Here is a 15,353-nt window from a genome sequence, read left to right on the forward strand (position 1 = left end):
ACCCTCCCCCAAGTTATATGTTTATTTAGGAGGAAAGAAAGTAGCTAAGTGCAGATATGTTCATGATACCAAGAGACTGAAGACTAATTTTTATGGGACAATGCGAAACATAATGAAGACTACTGCTGGGTGTGATACGTACGGCAATGGGAGGTTATATGATGCTTTTCTTCCCCAAATTCAAATTGCATTGTCTCTGATTATTTGAGCTGATAGAAGGGAAGCAATATAGAGATTACTTAAAATAATAAAGATATTGCAAAAAAGGGTTTTAGAAATGTGGTAGATAAGAATTAAAGCCAGGAGATGATCAAATAAATTGCTCATCTTAACATCATTAGTAAAATTCAGCATTTATATGTTTTCAGTGTACTTTTGAGTAAAATTTAATAAGCTTACTATTGAATCTTTACATCAATTGTAGAATTTCATACTCAATTTTTGTAATATCCATTGTTTTCATTGGTCACAAGCATATGAAACAAATGACAAGGATTCTTTACTGAACATAAAAGTGTAAGTAAAATCTCAAACCTATTAAATCAAAAAAAAATCATTCTTAGTAAAATACTGTTGTTAGCTTAGTGAAACAATGATGCTGTTAAAGAAGTTGAAGAGAAAGGCACTTAGTTTAACACCTACTTTTCCCTCTTTAACCTAACCCTGTTAGCAAGCTTTCTACTACTGTTTAGAAATTCATCACCATAGGGCTTCCCTGGTGGCACAGTGGTTAAGAATCTGCCTGCCAGCGCAGGGATCACAGGTTTGAGCCCTGGTCCGGGAAGATCCCACATGCTGTGGAGCAACTAAGCCGGTGCACCACAACTACTGAGCCTGCGCTCTAGAGCCCGCGAGCCACAACTACTGAGCCCGTGTGCCACAATTACTGAAGCCCGCGTGCCTAGAGCCCATGCTCCCAACAAGAGAAGCCGCTGCAATGAGAAGCCTGCGCACAGTAATGAAGAGTAGTCCCCACTCACCGCAACTAGAGAAAAGCCTGCCTGCAGCAACAAGACCCAATGCAGCCAAAAATAAATAAAATAAAATAAAATAAATTAATTTTTTAAAAAGTTCATCACCATAAAAAGAATTTGTATTTTTTACATTGTTGTTCCCTAAGTTGCAAGGTGCTTATTCCTGATCTGACAGAAAGTACTTAATTTTTTTCAGCCTGTTAAGTGTATTGAACTTAGATCACTCTTAATTATCTCACCTTCCTTGAGTTTACACAGAATAGCAGAGGAAGAACTGGGGGGAGCCTAGAAACTGCTAGATACTATAGACTCAGACTATCACTTATTTCCTTCTTCCCAATTCCATGCGTAAATAAGATGGTAAAATAGCATATTTTTAATACTTGTTTCTTGGTAGGAAAGGGGCTTAAGATAAATATGTCTCCATGTTTATGGGTAACTGATGTTCTTTTCACACAAAATTTTAAGAGTAAATGGGTGCTAGGTGTCATGTACTTGGGAATTAAAGAATGCATACTAGGGGCATTTGGGAGCATGTTCATGCACAGATACCTGCCAAAGGAGAAGTTCAAGTATAATAGGGAAAAGAACACTGGCAGTGTCAGGCATCATGTGCAGAGGGCTTTTCGAAAACAAGCTGCAAACCACACAAGAAACTTTTAAACAAAGACCTACTGAATCAGAATTGCTATGGATGGAGCACAGGACTCTATTTTGTAAAGCATCCAGGTGACTTAATTGGCCCAGGCTCTGCTTTGGGTAACCAGACCTTAAATTAAGGTCTTTTCAAATCTGAAATTCTGGACTGGTTTAGGAATAAGATCAAGCAAAATTAAAGATGAAAGGAATTTTTTAGCTTGCATCAGTAAAATTACAACACTAAGGTCTCCAGGTCTAACAGACTCCTCAGGAGTAGCCCCCCTTGGCAGAGTAGAGTTTGGCAGAGTACTGAAGGTGTCTGGAAACCATGCTGCTAGAGAGATGATTGAAAGAATTAGAGGTGGTTAGCCTTGAAAAGACCTATAGTAGGAGTTTGAGAGCTGTTTTTTAAAAACTAAAAGGGTTGTTATGTCAAAGAAAGTAATGGTCCCAGAAGGCACAATAGGATAAAGGTTTGGAAGCCAAGAGGGAAGATTCCTTCTTGAACTCACTAACAACTACTGTGACCAAGATGAGCTGGGTCACAGAAGGGGCACTTCTTCACTGGAAATGTGTAAGAAGCTGAACATGGATACCGTACAGCAGGGAAGGGATTGCCACTGTGAGGGAAAAGTTTTTGTCATTGTCTTTTCCTCTTGAATACAAGTATTATCCCACATTCTTCTGCCCCACATAATATCTTTACAAAGAAGGGGCTGAATTGAAGGCGGAAAGATTGGCTTTCGGATACTACCTGTTGTCCAGGCCTCCGAAAAAATATTCCCAGTCTACCTGGTGGAGGTGTTCACAATCACAGATATTTATTTATTTAGTGACTACAGAGGACCAGGCACTGTGGTACGTGAGGGATACAGAAGAGAAGAATGCGGTCATTGTACCAATCCTTAAGAGGCTTACAAAATAGCAGGGGAGTTGCACATTACCTAAGTTCATCAATAATTATGTCATTATATAAACTGCTAGGAGAGTGAAGTAAAGGTAGCTGTGAGAACATGGAATAAAGGAGCCTGGCCTGTTGGGTTGGGGAAGAAGCAGGGAGGGCTCCCTGAGGAAGTGACGAAGTAAGATTTGGATGAATAGGAACTGTCCACGTGAAAGTGGGGGGTGTGGGCTTTGAAAAAGTGTTAAAGCATATATGTTTAAGGAAGAAGAAGGCAAGTGTGACTTAAGTGTGTTGTACACAGAAGAACAAGAAGAACTTCTGTTCTTTCAGGAACTCCTGTTATTTATTGTGTTTTCATACTTCAGTCTTAAGAAAGAGATCCTATGCTGACATCTGCTGGCTAGTATATATACTAAAACTCCAAAATATACTACACAACAAAGGCTTAGTAACCTTATTTTTTAAAGGCTACAATAATAAATTAGAAATAAAGTACCAGGTCTTTTCCCTACTCTATTATAGATGTCACCCAGGAGACCATGAACAGTTGCTACTTCTGTGCGCTCAGTTTTACAGCTATGCTTATGTGGTGTCATTTGCCTGCTTTTGTGCAAGTTCATGAAAACACAGAAATCACATGTATAAAAGTTGAACAGACTTGTTACTGAGAGGTAAAAACATTACACAACCACTTACACACTTTGTCTTTTAAACACGGTATCTTATAAAATATTTTCAGAGTTATAAAAGGTTCTTAAATTGTTTTCTTCAGAAACACACAGCTGGCTTTAGTCCAATAAGCATTCTGCTAAGGCTAAAGATCTGCTTTAAGCATGTCTGATTATTTTCAGCTTTTTCTCAGTCACATTAGTAGTAGTATTTTCATTTTCCATTTTATGCCTATAACGGACAAAAATACAAAAAAAATTTCAAGATTACATAAACTGTACAGTGATACTGCTACATCTGAAACTGAATGTTCCACTGGCAGCTGCCTCACCATACAATTGCTTAAAATATTCATTAATCAGCTGACATTAAAAGATAAATTTGGTGAACAAAGGGTGATTTAGAGACATCGATATGTAATGTAGAAAGTGTGGGTTGTTGGAGAATACAGATTTATGTTAGGAAGGAACACTAGAATTAGTTCAAAGTCCTCAGCTCTGCTGTTATGTGACTATATGAGTCAGATTTTTAACTTGTAAACACCATAATCCAGTTTTAGTAGATTTCAGGAGAAAAGTAATTCATTAAAAGGATTATAGGTAGTTTAGCATCACCAGGAGGCCTGGAGACTAGGCAACTGGAATATCACCCTTTGTCACCTGGTCACTCTGTACAACTGGTGCAGTGAAGACACCATCTCTGCAGAAGATTAGATGCCACTGCTCATTACCAAGGCCACAGCTCCCTGGACTATGATAGCAGCCAGTATTGCTCAAAGAACTTCATCTTGCTGCATTTGCCATGGTCACCAAAGAGAATTACTCCAAGATACAACTTTGCTGTGTCTCTGGCTCCCAATTCAAAGTCCGAGGAATATTTAATTTGTAGTGTCAGGGTCACGTGGAGAAATAGAGAAAAAAAAAATCAATTTCAGCTTCTGTAGTGAAAGGCATGCTCTGATTCCCAACAAGCGCTCATAAGATGGGGAATTCCCAAATGGTACTGGACAGCCAAAAAGGAATGACAGATGTCTACTATGTTGACCCTGGGCAAATCACTCTGAGCCTCCCTTTTCCATAAAACAAGGTAAGTAAAGTTCACATGACTGAGGAGATGCTTATATGTACTTACTCTTTTTATAATAAATACCAACTATGTATCAGAATGCAAAAGATGAGCAGGTCCTCTCCAGTCTAATGGAGGAGAGAAATCAGTAGACCTCAAGTGGTAGGATAGAGGCAAGCACAGGTGAGATGAGGGCAGAAAGAAGAGGGGACTCAACTGTGGTTTACAAATGACGTTCTTATAGTTAAGTACTTATATTTAAAAACAAATTTTCTATGTGACAAGTGATGTTTGCACCACTAATGAGAAAGACAGACAGCATGCTCTTATAGAAAGCGGCTGTTGTACTCCCTTGAAAGGCTTAGCTGTTTTATACAAATGCCAAAACAATAATGTTGGCTGACACAAATCCGGAAACTCGGGCTTTTGATTGCTTTTTGACAGACATCTAGACTACCAGTTTCATACAATGGGACACTCTTCAAAGGATTAAACATGTTATAGCTTTGCCAGTCATACATAATGAGATAAATCATCATGCTCATTGTAGCGTGAACCTCCCCTGTTCTCATCTGATCTGACCTAAGTCAGAGTGGTCTACTATTTGTATCTAGCTACTGTGTGTACAGCTTTGTCTTTGCTTAAAATAAATTGTTGGCCTTAGGGTGTGTGTTTGTGTTTTTTTCCATTTATAAAAGAGAAGCTGCATAGTAACTTGGGCCTCACCTGAGTTTACTAATAATACTAAATTCATCATATGGTAATAATAGCTGTAATATATTTTTATAGAATACATTCTGTAGAACTAAGGACTGAGATAGGTCAATGGGATCATATAGATCAGCTATTACAAACCTCAATCTGGTGCAATGATTTCTTTTTCACAGCAGTCTTAAGTTAAATTTCTGAGGCTTACATTCTCTTCTAAAATCCAGAGGTCTGTATCCAAATGCGTTTTAATCTCATTTGGATGGCACACAGGCATTTAAAATTTAACAAGTCAAACACTGAGTTCTTGATCTTCCACCCTCCTCCCCAATATATTCCCCTTACAATAGTTCACTAAATAGCACTTTCATGGGCCCAGTCAGGAGGTTAAGCTATAACACTGGGGAATCCCCCTAATTTCCCACATCAAGCCAGGTTGACTACCTCAAAAAAGTATCTCAAATCTATTTCTCCATCTTCACTACCATCACTACCATTACTCCAGTCCAAGTCTTAACCAATCTACTTGCTTCCACTCTTTCTTCTGTCTATTCTCCACATAGTAGCTGGCATACTTTTTTTTTTCCAATTTTTATTTTCAAAATATCATACTTTAAAAAGAAAAAAAAAGGTGTCAAATCACTTACACCCTCCATCCTTTCAATGCCTTCCTTTTATATAAAATTTTAAAATCCTTATTGTGACCTAAATGTTGCATGATCTGGTCCCTACCTGCCTTTAATTTCACTTACACTGTTCTCTGGCAACACAATAAGCTTCAGACAAACTGGACATCTTCCATTTACCCAAAGAGCAATCTTCTCTCCTCTGCCCCACCCCGCCCAAGAGCTTTCACACAGGCTTTCCCTGCCTCTCTTCCAGCTGTCTAACTCCTTACCTTTCTCTGAAAAGTCTTCCTTGACCACCCTCCCTTGCCCCCTAGTTTTAAATCTGGGTTCCTTCAATGCACTTACCACAAATTAAAATACATATTTATTTAAGTGCTATCTGATTAATGTCTACCTTCTCCAATCAAAAATTGAGGACAGAAACCATATCATCTTTGTTCACCTCTGTGCCCATAATAATAACAGCAGCAACAACACTTAGATAACATTTACTATGTGGCAGGTATTGTGCTATACATAAAATTATTTAATATATACTCCCAGAATATTGTTTGGACCATAGCCAGCGGTCAGTTTGTTGAATGTGTGAACCCAGCCCCTATGTGCACACCTACAAAGCTGCTCACTACCTCCTGGAACATCCCATTACACTGATAGATAACTGGTGATTGGAAGAATCTTCTTTATATCGACCCCAGCTGCCTCCCTGCAATTTCCACCCAGTGATTCTATTTCTGCCCCTGTGGGGCCACGCAGTACAAGCCTTAATTGCCCCTTCGCAAACTCGACTTCGCAGCATCTGAAGACTCATCCGCCGCGCTGCGCAGACTCCGCAGAGTTCGTTTCCGCGGCGGTGGTCCGGAAGCCCAGCCCTGCCGCGCGACCGCCGCTCCCGGCATCCCCCGCCCTGCGCGTCACGTGACAGCGCCGCCTCTCAACGGCCCAGCAAATACCTGCCCAGCAAATACCGCCCCCGGGCGGGGCTCAAGGCGTGACCGGCAGCCCGTGACCGGCAGTCCGTGGCCGCGCGCCGCCGTCTTCGCTGCGGCCCCGGCGCCCGCGACTGGCACGTTTGTGGGCGAGTGTCCCGGAGAGCTCCCGGCAAGGTAAGGGGAGACAGCGCGCGGAGGCTGCGGGCAAAGTCGTTCTGCCCGCGTCCCCGGGATGCCCCGGCCCCGGAGCGGGGAGCGGCCCGGGGGAGGGGGCGCGGGCGGCCGGGGGCTGCCTCCCGGGGACCTAGGGCGCTTTGCGAGGCGCCCAGTCGAGGAGGTCCGGTTCGGTCCTGCCGGAGGCTGAGCACCTGGCCCCGGCGGGACCAGGAATGGTGCTCTCAGGCCGCCCTGGGCCCCGCGCTCCCGCTCTCTGCTGGCACCTGGAGGCTCAGCTGCGCCGGAGAACAGCTGTGCCTTGGTTTCTCCTCCTGTGAAACGACCGGGCCGGGAAGGTGGGTCTCTGCGGTTGCCTTCAGCCTTGAGGTTTCGCGAGTGTGTTAGTGAAAGTGGAAGAGGAAGAAGCAGACTGGAGATGGGAAGAACCCTCACCTAGGAACGCAGGAGCGAGTGTCTGAGGCCGGGCACCTTTTAAGTGTCTTCTGTATTTTGTGCAAGTCGCAGACCTCTCCCGAGACTCGGTTTCTCCATTTTTAAAGTAAAGGTGATAACCCCTGACCTCCCTTGCTCACAGGACTACAGTGAAGAACAGATGGAAAAGCCATTTGAAGAGCCAGAACTCAGGAGTCAGTTACACCTGGGTTCAGATCCTAGTTTTGCCACTTACTGTGCGTTCTCGAGCCAGATAGAACCCTCATCTGTTAAAAGAAAATAATAACCTTAACAGCTCATGAGATTGTTGTGAGGATTGAGTGTAATAGGACTTAGCACAGTGTCCGGCAGAGAAATGCTCAGTAATTAGTGCTGTTAGTACAAGTATTAATAAGCTAGAGAGACATTCACGTGAGGGATGTTTAGAATAATCACACATCCGTTTCTGTGTATTTAGTCCTAAAAAGAGTGCTGTTTTGATTTCCTAAGAAAGGGACCAAGTGGAACCCTTTCCCCTTTTTTCTGTCTGGGTCCCCTTTGCCTTCTCATTTACAATTGGCATGTGAACCCGTTGTTTCTACCAAATGAGTCAGGCAGGATGGGAACATTACTGGAGCAGACGGGTATCAGATTCCCACTGAGGGGAAAGAAAAGTGCCAGGCATGTGCTGCCACCAAAAAAAGCACAATACAGTGATTGACTGTCAGAGCTGGAAGATGCCTGAGAAACCATCTAATCCAGCTGTCTCCTTAGGCAAATGGAGAAACTGGACCCAGAATTGAGGACAGGACTTTGATTTTCTCAGGACCCAACAGAATGTTGGCACTGGGTGGTGGAAAGAACACACACTGTTTACCAGACGCTTTGCTTTCCGTGAGTTCTAGCCTGTTTCTTCATTTATTCAACAGGTATTTATGGAGCACTTCGTGCTTGTATACCTGCTAGGAGCTGGAGAGGAAATACGCACACACATTCCTCTGCTGGTTTTTGGTACAATTTGAAATAATAAGTTCCAGCTCCCAGTGAGCCTTCTTCATAGCAGCTGGCCCCAAGGGACAGAGAAGCACACAGAGAGGCCTGAATTGTTTCATGATCAGTCACAGCAGTCCCAGAGCCCTTGTTGAAGCCTGGTGAGATTTTAGAGACTGGAGAAAATGCTGCTTTGTCAGGGCTTTTAGTAAAGGATTTCCTCTGGCCTGCAGTGCTTGGATTTCTTTTTCTGATTTCAGGCCTCTTACTGTTTTTAGATTCCTGAAAAGAGCCACCCTCACCACAGTGCCTTCATTTTGGTTTCCATGGTTATCAGATGAATTGTATTTTTATGATAGCACAAGTAGCTGTTAAGTAATACATGGTCAAGAAGTCCCCGTTCCCTATGGGTTTGTTTTCTGGTGGTGGTTCTCTTTTTTTTTCAGTTACAGTGCAGTCATACTATTCTTTCCTCCCTCCCCACCTGTTTCCTTTAACAATAGTGCATCAGTGGCAGGGCCAAGAGGAGTGGGAATAAGTAGAAACAGAGATAAAAACACGTATAGACCCTGGTTTAGGTATCTCAGAACCTTTGGAGGAATAATCCAAAGGCATTACCACATGCAAGGGGCAAATCAGTGGGACTCTGATAAAGATGTAGATTGCAAGCCAGCGAGAGCTTTCAGAGGTGGGAAGGATCCTGTCTTGGGCAACCAAGAAGACATCACATATTGAGAAGCTTTTCAGGGAAGATTTAAAAGAAACAAGTTCCTTTTACGTATGTCAGTCACATAGTAATAAATAGACAGTACAAGAAGTATTTTGTTCTTTCAGTTTGCCTTAATGAATGAACCTTCTCTTAAGTCACCTATCATGGGCTTTGTCTGAGATGTTTCCTTATTTCTCTCTTTACTCTTTCTGTTAGCTTAGTGATGTATTAGTTTCCTACTCATACGCATGATATTGTGTACATGAAGGTAGATAAGCAGAGACATTTGGTTAAGATTTTGTCTGTTTCATTTTGGATGTTTAACCTGTGTGCCTCATTTCACCAGTTGGGTTCTAAGCAGTCACATGTTTCTTTATTTTTCCAAATAACCTCCCAAGTCCCCTTAATACACTTTTTAGTGAGAATTCTGATGTCTCCCACTTCCAAGCCCCACGGGAGCTCAAACACTCCAAAGAAGTCAGTCTTTCACTCTCCAGAGGGGAGAGAACTGCAGAGTCTGAGCCGTCCACCCACATTGTTATTTCTGACACAGCTGTATCATATCACAGTTGAAGAGCTGCCCTGCACGGTCTAAGGATGTGTGGTCACTGCTGCTCAGTGCTTTTATTGGACCATGTTCCTGCCAGCTTGATGCCATGCTTGGCTTCCAAGTTTAGAGCTTTTTCAGTTTGTGCTGACGTGATTAGCCATTCTCCCAAAGCACCGCACTCTGGGCCACGTGTGGAGCTTGTTACCAGGCTGGGTTCCTCCAGTCTCCCCTGTTTGGGCGGCCCATAGGGCCCTTTCTTACTAGCAGCCTTGGTCAGGGTCACTCCAGATCACCCAATAGATATCCCTATTTTCAAACCTTTTATCAGGGTTTGGAGGCTGAATCCCTTCTCTGCCTGACCCTAACCCAAAGCTTTTTGGCACATTGCTTCTACTCCTCTCCAGGATTCTGCCTACTGAGGATACTCAGGAATGCTAACCTTTAACCAAGATATCTACTCCAGGACTTTGGACGCCTACTCATCTCACTTTTCATAGGTAAGAGGAATCCTCTGGTGACTCTTGGGAAAGCATATATCTGTTCCTGAGAGACTCTGTCCACCTATAGTCCTAAGAGAAGTAGGCATTATTGAAAATTTACTTGACACGTATCCTGTTAGGGATTTGGGGGTGCCAGGTTTTAATTTAAAAATGAAGGATTTTCAGTTCCCTCAACTTGCCTAAGAACCAGAAAATAATCAGTATGTCTATTTCATTGTCTTTGTTTTAAACTTTTAAAAATATGAGATACAACAAGAATGCAAGTGAGTAAAGCCCATAAATGTATAGTTTAACAATTCTAAGGAAAATACACATGTAACCACCACCTATGTCAAGAAATAGAACATTGCCAGTACTCAGTACCCTTTCCAAATCATAAGCGCCTCCCCAGAAGAAACCACTATTTTGACTTTTATGATAATCATTTCTTTGCTTTTCTTTGTAGTTTTGTCACCTATGTTTGCCTTCCCAAACAATACAGTTCATTTTTACTAGTTTTTTAACTTCATACATATAGAATCATACTGTGTGCGTTTTGTGTTTGCTTCTTTTGCTCAACTTATTTGTGAGCTGAATCCATGTGTTGACCACACTTATTTTTATCGCTAACAGTGTTTTATGTTATGAATGTCACAATGTAGTTATTCATCCTATAGGTGACAGATACTTGATATTCAGAAACTATAAGCAACACAAGAGCAGTGCAGCCAAGAACAACATCCTTAGACATTTTCTATTGTGTATGTGAATGAGTTTATATATGTTGAAGTGGAATTGCTTTGCTAGATAATGCCAAATAGTTTTCTAAGTGATTGTACCAATTTACTTTCCTACCAGCAATATATGAGAGTTCTAGTTGTTTCTTATCCTTGCAAATGACTCGGTATTGTTGGTTTAAATTTTTTAAACTATTCTCATGGGTGTATAATGATATCTCTGTGGTTTTAATTTTCTTTCCTTGGTTACTACTGATGAGCACTTTTTTGTTGGTTAATCAGATGGCCTGTTTTGTAAACTGCCTATTAAGTCTTTTCCCTGTTTTTCAGTTTTCTTATTGATTTATCGGAGTTCTTTATAAATTTTGGTTAGTGGTTCCTTGCCAGTTATATGTTTTAAAAGTATCTGTTACTCTGTGACTTTTTTTTTTTCCCCCGGTATGCGGGCCTCTCACTGTTGCGGCCTCTCGCGTTGTGGAGCACAGGCTCCGGACGCGCAGGCTCAGCGGCCATGGCTCACGGGCCCAGCCGCTCTGCGGCATGTGAGATCTTCCCAGACCGGGGCACAAACCCATGTCCCCTGCATTGTCAGGCGGACTCTGAACCACTGCGCCACCAGGGAAGCCCGCTGTGCGTCTCTTTTCATCCTCTTAAATGTTGATATCTTAGACCCTATTCTGTAGAAGCAGGACCTGAAGTGGGGATTCATGCTCAAATGGTATACTGAGAGAAGTGTTCAGGAAGAGAATAAGGGAAGCAGGATGGGAAGAGGAGAGGAAGAGAACTAGTTGAGGTGGCAGTTTTCTGGAGAAGGGACCTCTGTGTGTTGTTATCAGCTGACACTTCTATCTGGGGAATGGATGTGCTAGCCAGTAAAGAGGATCTGGGTGGGACACCGATGGTTTTCTCTATAGTCCATCTGATACATTCCCTTCTATGTTAAATTCACTCCATCCAGATACAACTTCTCCAGGATTCTGGTTGGTCACAATTTCTGGGGAAACTTACAAGAGGAAGGTTAGTGGGACAAACTACAATCCCTGCTGCTGCGGTTAGTCCAGAGATCAAACTAATGCCCATCTTCTTCCACCTCCACCATCCATATTAGTTTCCCCTCCTTTGTCCCTTGAATATTGGAGAGAACTCAGTGATGAAGCCACCTGGGTCTGGAAGTTTATTTTCTTATGTTATTTTTAACCGTAGATTCAACCTTTTTAATGGTGCTAGGGCAATTTTTTCAATTTCTTCTTAAGTTAGTTTAGTAAGTAATATTTTTCTAGGAATTTGTCTCTTTTAAGGTTTAAAATTTATATAAAGTTTATAATATTTCCTTATTATTCTTTTAATGTCTGCAACATCTGTAGCAATATCCCCTTTTCATTCTGATTTCATTTTTATGCTTTCTCTCTTTTTTTCTTCTTGAGCTTCAGTAGAGGTTCCTTTCAAAGAACCAACTTCTGTCTTCATAGGTTTTTTTCTGTAGTAAGTTTGTTTTCTGTCTTCATAGGTTTTTTTCTGTAGTAAGTTTGTTTTCTATTTCTTTAAGTTCTGCTCTTTTAAAAAAAAATTCACTCTCCTTGTATATATTTTGGTTTTTCTTCTAACTTTTTGAAATGGATGCTTAGTTCATTAATTTTTATACTTTTTATTTTTATTCTTTCCATTTAAGGTTAAACATTTTTCTCCAAATACCGTTTAGCAAGAGCTCACACGTTTTGATATGTAGTATTTTAATCATTTATTTCTAAATATTTTCTAGTTCCCATTGTGATTTCCCCTTTGACTCATAGGTATCTTAGAAATGTGTTTCTTAATTTCCAAACATGAGTATTTTCTAGTTATCTTTTATTAATTGATTGTAGTCAGTGAGCTTGTTCTGTATAATCTTAATCTTTTAAATTTGTTGATATTTTTGTTAGGGTTCTGTTTATGGTGAGTTTTCATAAGTGTTACATGTGTGCTTGAAAATAATATGAATTCTAAAGTTATTGGATTTTATGTAATGGTTCTATGTAATGCCAGTAGATCAGGTTTATTAATTATATTCAAATCTTCATCCTTACTGATTTTTTGCCTATTCTAGCTATTATAGAGAGAAATGTGTTAAAGTACACAACTGTGATTATGAATTTGTCTATTTCCCCTTTTTAATTTTTTGCTTTATATCTTTGAGCCCAATTATCAAGTGCATACAAGTACAAAGTTGTTGTACTTCCTAGTGTGCTAACCTTTTATCATTATGAAGTTGCCCTTTTTATTTCTAGTAAAAGAATTTTTTTAGCCTTAAACTCTATTTTATCTGATATCAGTATAGCTACGCCATCTTTTCTGGTTAATCTATGCAGGGTATATCTTTTTCCATCCTTTTAGTTTCATCCTTTCTGTATATATGTGTTTTGGATATGTCTCTTATAAATAGCATATAATTGGGTTTTGGTTTTTTATAGCCTTTGTCTTTTAACTGGAACATTTAGTCCATATTCATTTAATATAACCACAGATGTATTTAGGTTTAAGTTTGTCTTCATATTTTATGCTTTCAGTGTGTTTGTCCTGCTAGAACTCCATTTCATTTTAGCTCTTTTTTCCCTTTTTTTTGAGGTGGGTGGGGCACTATTTTTAATCATTTGCTTTTTTCCTTCTAGTTTGGACATTATGCACTAGCTCTTCTTTAATGGTTACCCTTGAAATTTTAACTTAACCAAAGCTGATAAATTATGGAAGTGATAAATAGCACTACTCTTCTTTTGGACAGTACCAGGACATTAGACCATCTGAACTGTCTTTTCCCCTTGACGCTTAGTGGTAGACTTGTTGTAATACAACGTGTCAGCTTTGATTAGAGTCATTTAAGCACCCACAAATGGAACAAATGAGATGAGGGAGGAAAAAAGTGAGAGAGCAGAGAATTTCCTTGAGAAAACTATGTGTATATTTGTCAGGACTCTTGGTTGCAAGTGACCAGCTTAGGCACTCTTAACTTTAAAAAGAAAATCTATTGGCTTATAAAACTGCATAGCTGGAAATAGGGGCTCAAAAAATATTTTTAGGGTTCTCTCTCTGTCTCTCTCAGTCACTCAACCTTGCTTGTCTTAATTTGGCTTCGTTCCTCAGATGGACTCTTCTGAGTTGTCCCTATCTCTGGCAAGGGGGAGGGGATATTCTGATCACCTACTTTGGGTCAAGTATCCATCCTTGGTGGATGGAGGACCGAGGCACTCTGAATGACAGCCCCACCAGGACTAAATGAAGTGGGAGTGGGGTTCTTCTAAGAAACCAAAAGAGGGAAGGTGTGCCAGGCAGACAAAAGTTACAGCTACCAACCATCCCTACACTGAGTAATGGCTGAAGGAGAGTTACAAAGAAAGAAGAGGTTTAGAGAGGTTGCAGTTGGAATTAACTCAGTTAATCTGTACAAGAAGAAAAAGGGGAGGACATTACCTGTTCATGAGCCCACTGACAGGGAAGGAGGAGGCCGGTCAAACAACCACCTCCTTCACCCACCAGCCACTGGGCACTTCAGCATTGTTGGCTGAGGACATCTTGGTGGTCCACAGCAGCAGAGGTGTGGGGCTCTCTAGTATGTGGAGATGTTTTCAACATGTCAGCCGTGGTGCTTGCTATTCCCCCAGCCTTTTCTAAGAGAAATGTCTACATCCACAACTCCTGTTCATGGAGGGGCAGCCCGAGACATCCATGTTTCTACCATAAAATCTTGCTCTATCCCTGCCCCCTGGTCAGAACTTACGGAACCAGGGATGGACGTCAGACCCAAGAACAGCCAATTCATAGTCTCACCGGGGACCTCTGATGTGACCTAGTGGAAAGAAAGATGCATGTTCTCTTAGAAATTTGAACTGGGGACTACAGTTGGACATAGCTATAGAAATCGAAGCTGAAATGGTATATAGAAAGAAGCCATGAGGTAGAGTCAAGCCTTTGAGGAGTCTTGGCTAGTGATCTTAGGAGGAAGCAGAAGCAATGAGGTAGAGAAAATTTTGTGTAGCCTCCAGGCAAAAAGAGAATGGAGCAGACCCTTGGAGAGTGACTGAATCATGCGATGAGTGAAGACCCAGACTCCAGCTGCTGAGGGCCTTGGGGCTGCCATTGATCCAGACCTTTCTAGACTCTGGGAAGCCCAGACCTACTATGGTTCTATTCTTTTTTTTTTTTAATTTATTTTATTTATTTATTTATTTTTGGCTTCGTTGGGTCTTCGATGCTGCGCTCGGGCTCTCTCCAGTTGCGTCGAGCGGGGGCTACCCTTCATGGCGGTGCGCAGGCTTCTCACTGCGGTGACCTCCCCCGTTGCGGAGCACGGGCTCCAGGCACGCGGGCCCCAGCAGTTGTGGCCTGCGGGCTCCAGAGTGCAGGCCTAGCAGCCGTGGCGCACGGGCCCAGCTGCTCCGCGGCATGTGGGATCCTCCCAGACCAGGGCCCGAACCCCTGTCCCCCGCATCGGCAGGCGGACTCCCAACCACTGCGCCACCAGGGAAGCCCTATTCTTGTATTTCCATAAAATCCTGTACCCTTAATACCACATATACTCTTATGATAAGCTCTCCCTTATTTGTACTTGTAGTCAGAAGACTCAGTAGAACAGACATTCAGAACTTAGGGGCAGTGCCTACATGGGTGGATTGCTATTGCTGCCAGTGCTCTTCCAGTACTACAGTTCTGAAAAGAAAACTCACACTCTTTGCCATCAGATGGTCGGCAGCTACAAACGTTGTTAGCTCAGTTACAATAAAGAATCCTGTACACCCAGCGCTTGGCCTGG

General features: G+C 41.8%; 1 protein-coding gene across 2 annotated transcripts in view; it reads left to right on the top strand.

The window, feature by feature from the left end:
- Positions 1-6,611: 6,611 nt before the first annotated feature.
- Positions 6,612-15,353, top strand: part of FBXO10 (F-box protein 10) — a 68,533-nt gene continuing 59,791 nt past the window's right edge. The window contains exons 1-2 of one of the 2 annotated variants that reach the window (XM_060014501.1): positions 6,612-6,694; positions 9,762-9,854. The gene's annotated coding sequence lies outside the window, so the exon portion shown is untranslated. Of the gene's footprint in view, positions 6,695-9,692; positions 9,855-15,353 lie in introns of those variants that run through there. The other variant, XM_060014502.1, reaches the window with a different exon arrangement.

The sequence above is a fragment of the Delphinus delphis genome, chromosome 6 (genome assembly GCF_949987515.2).
Source record: "Delphinus delphis chromosome 6, mDelDel1.2, whole genome shotgun sequence".
Taxonomy (NCBI): domain Eukaryota; kingdom Metazoa; phylum Chordata; class Mammalia; order Artiodactyla; family Delphinidae; genus Delphinus; species Delphinus delphis.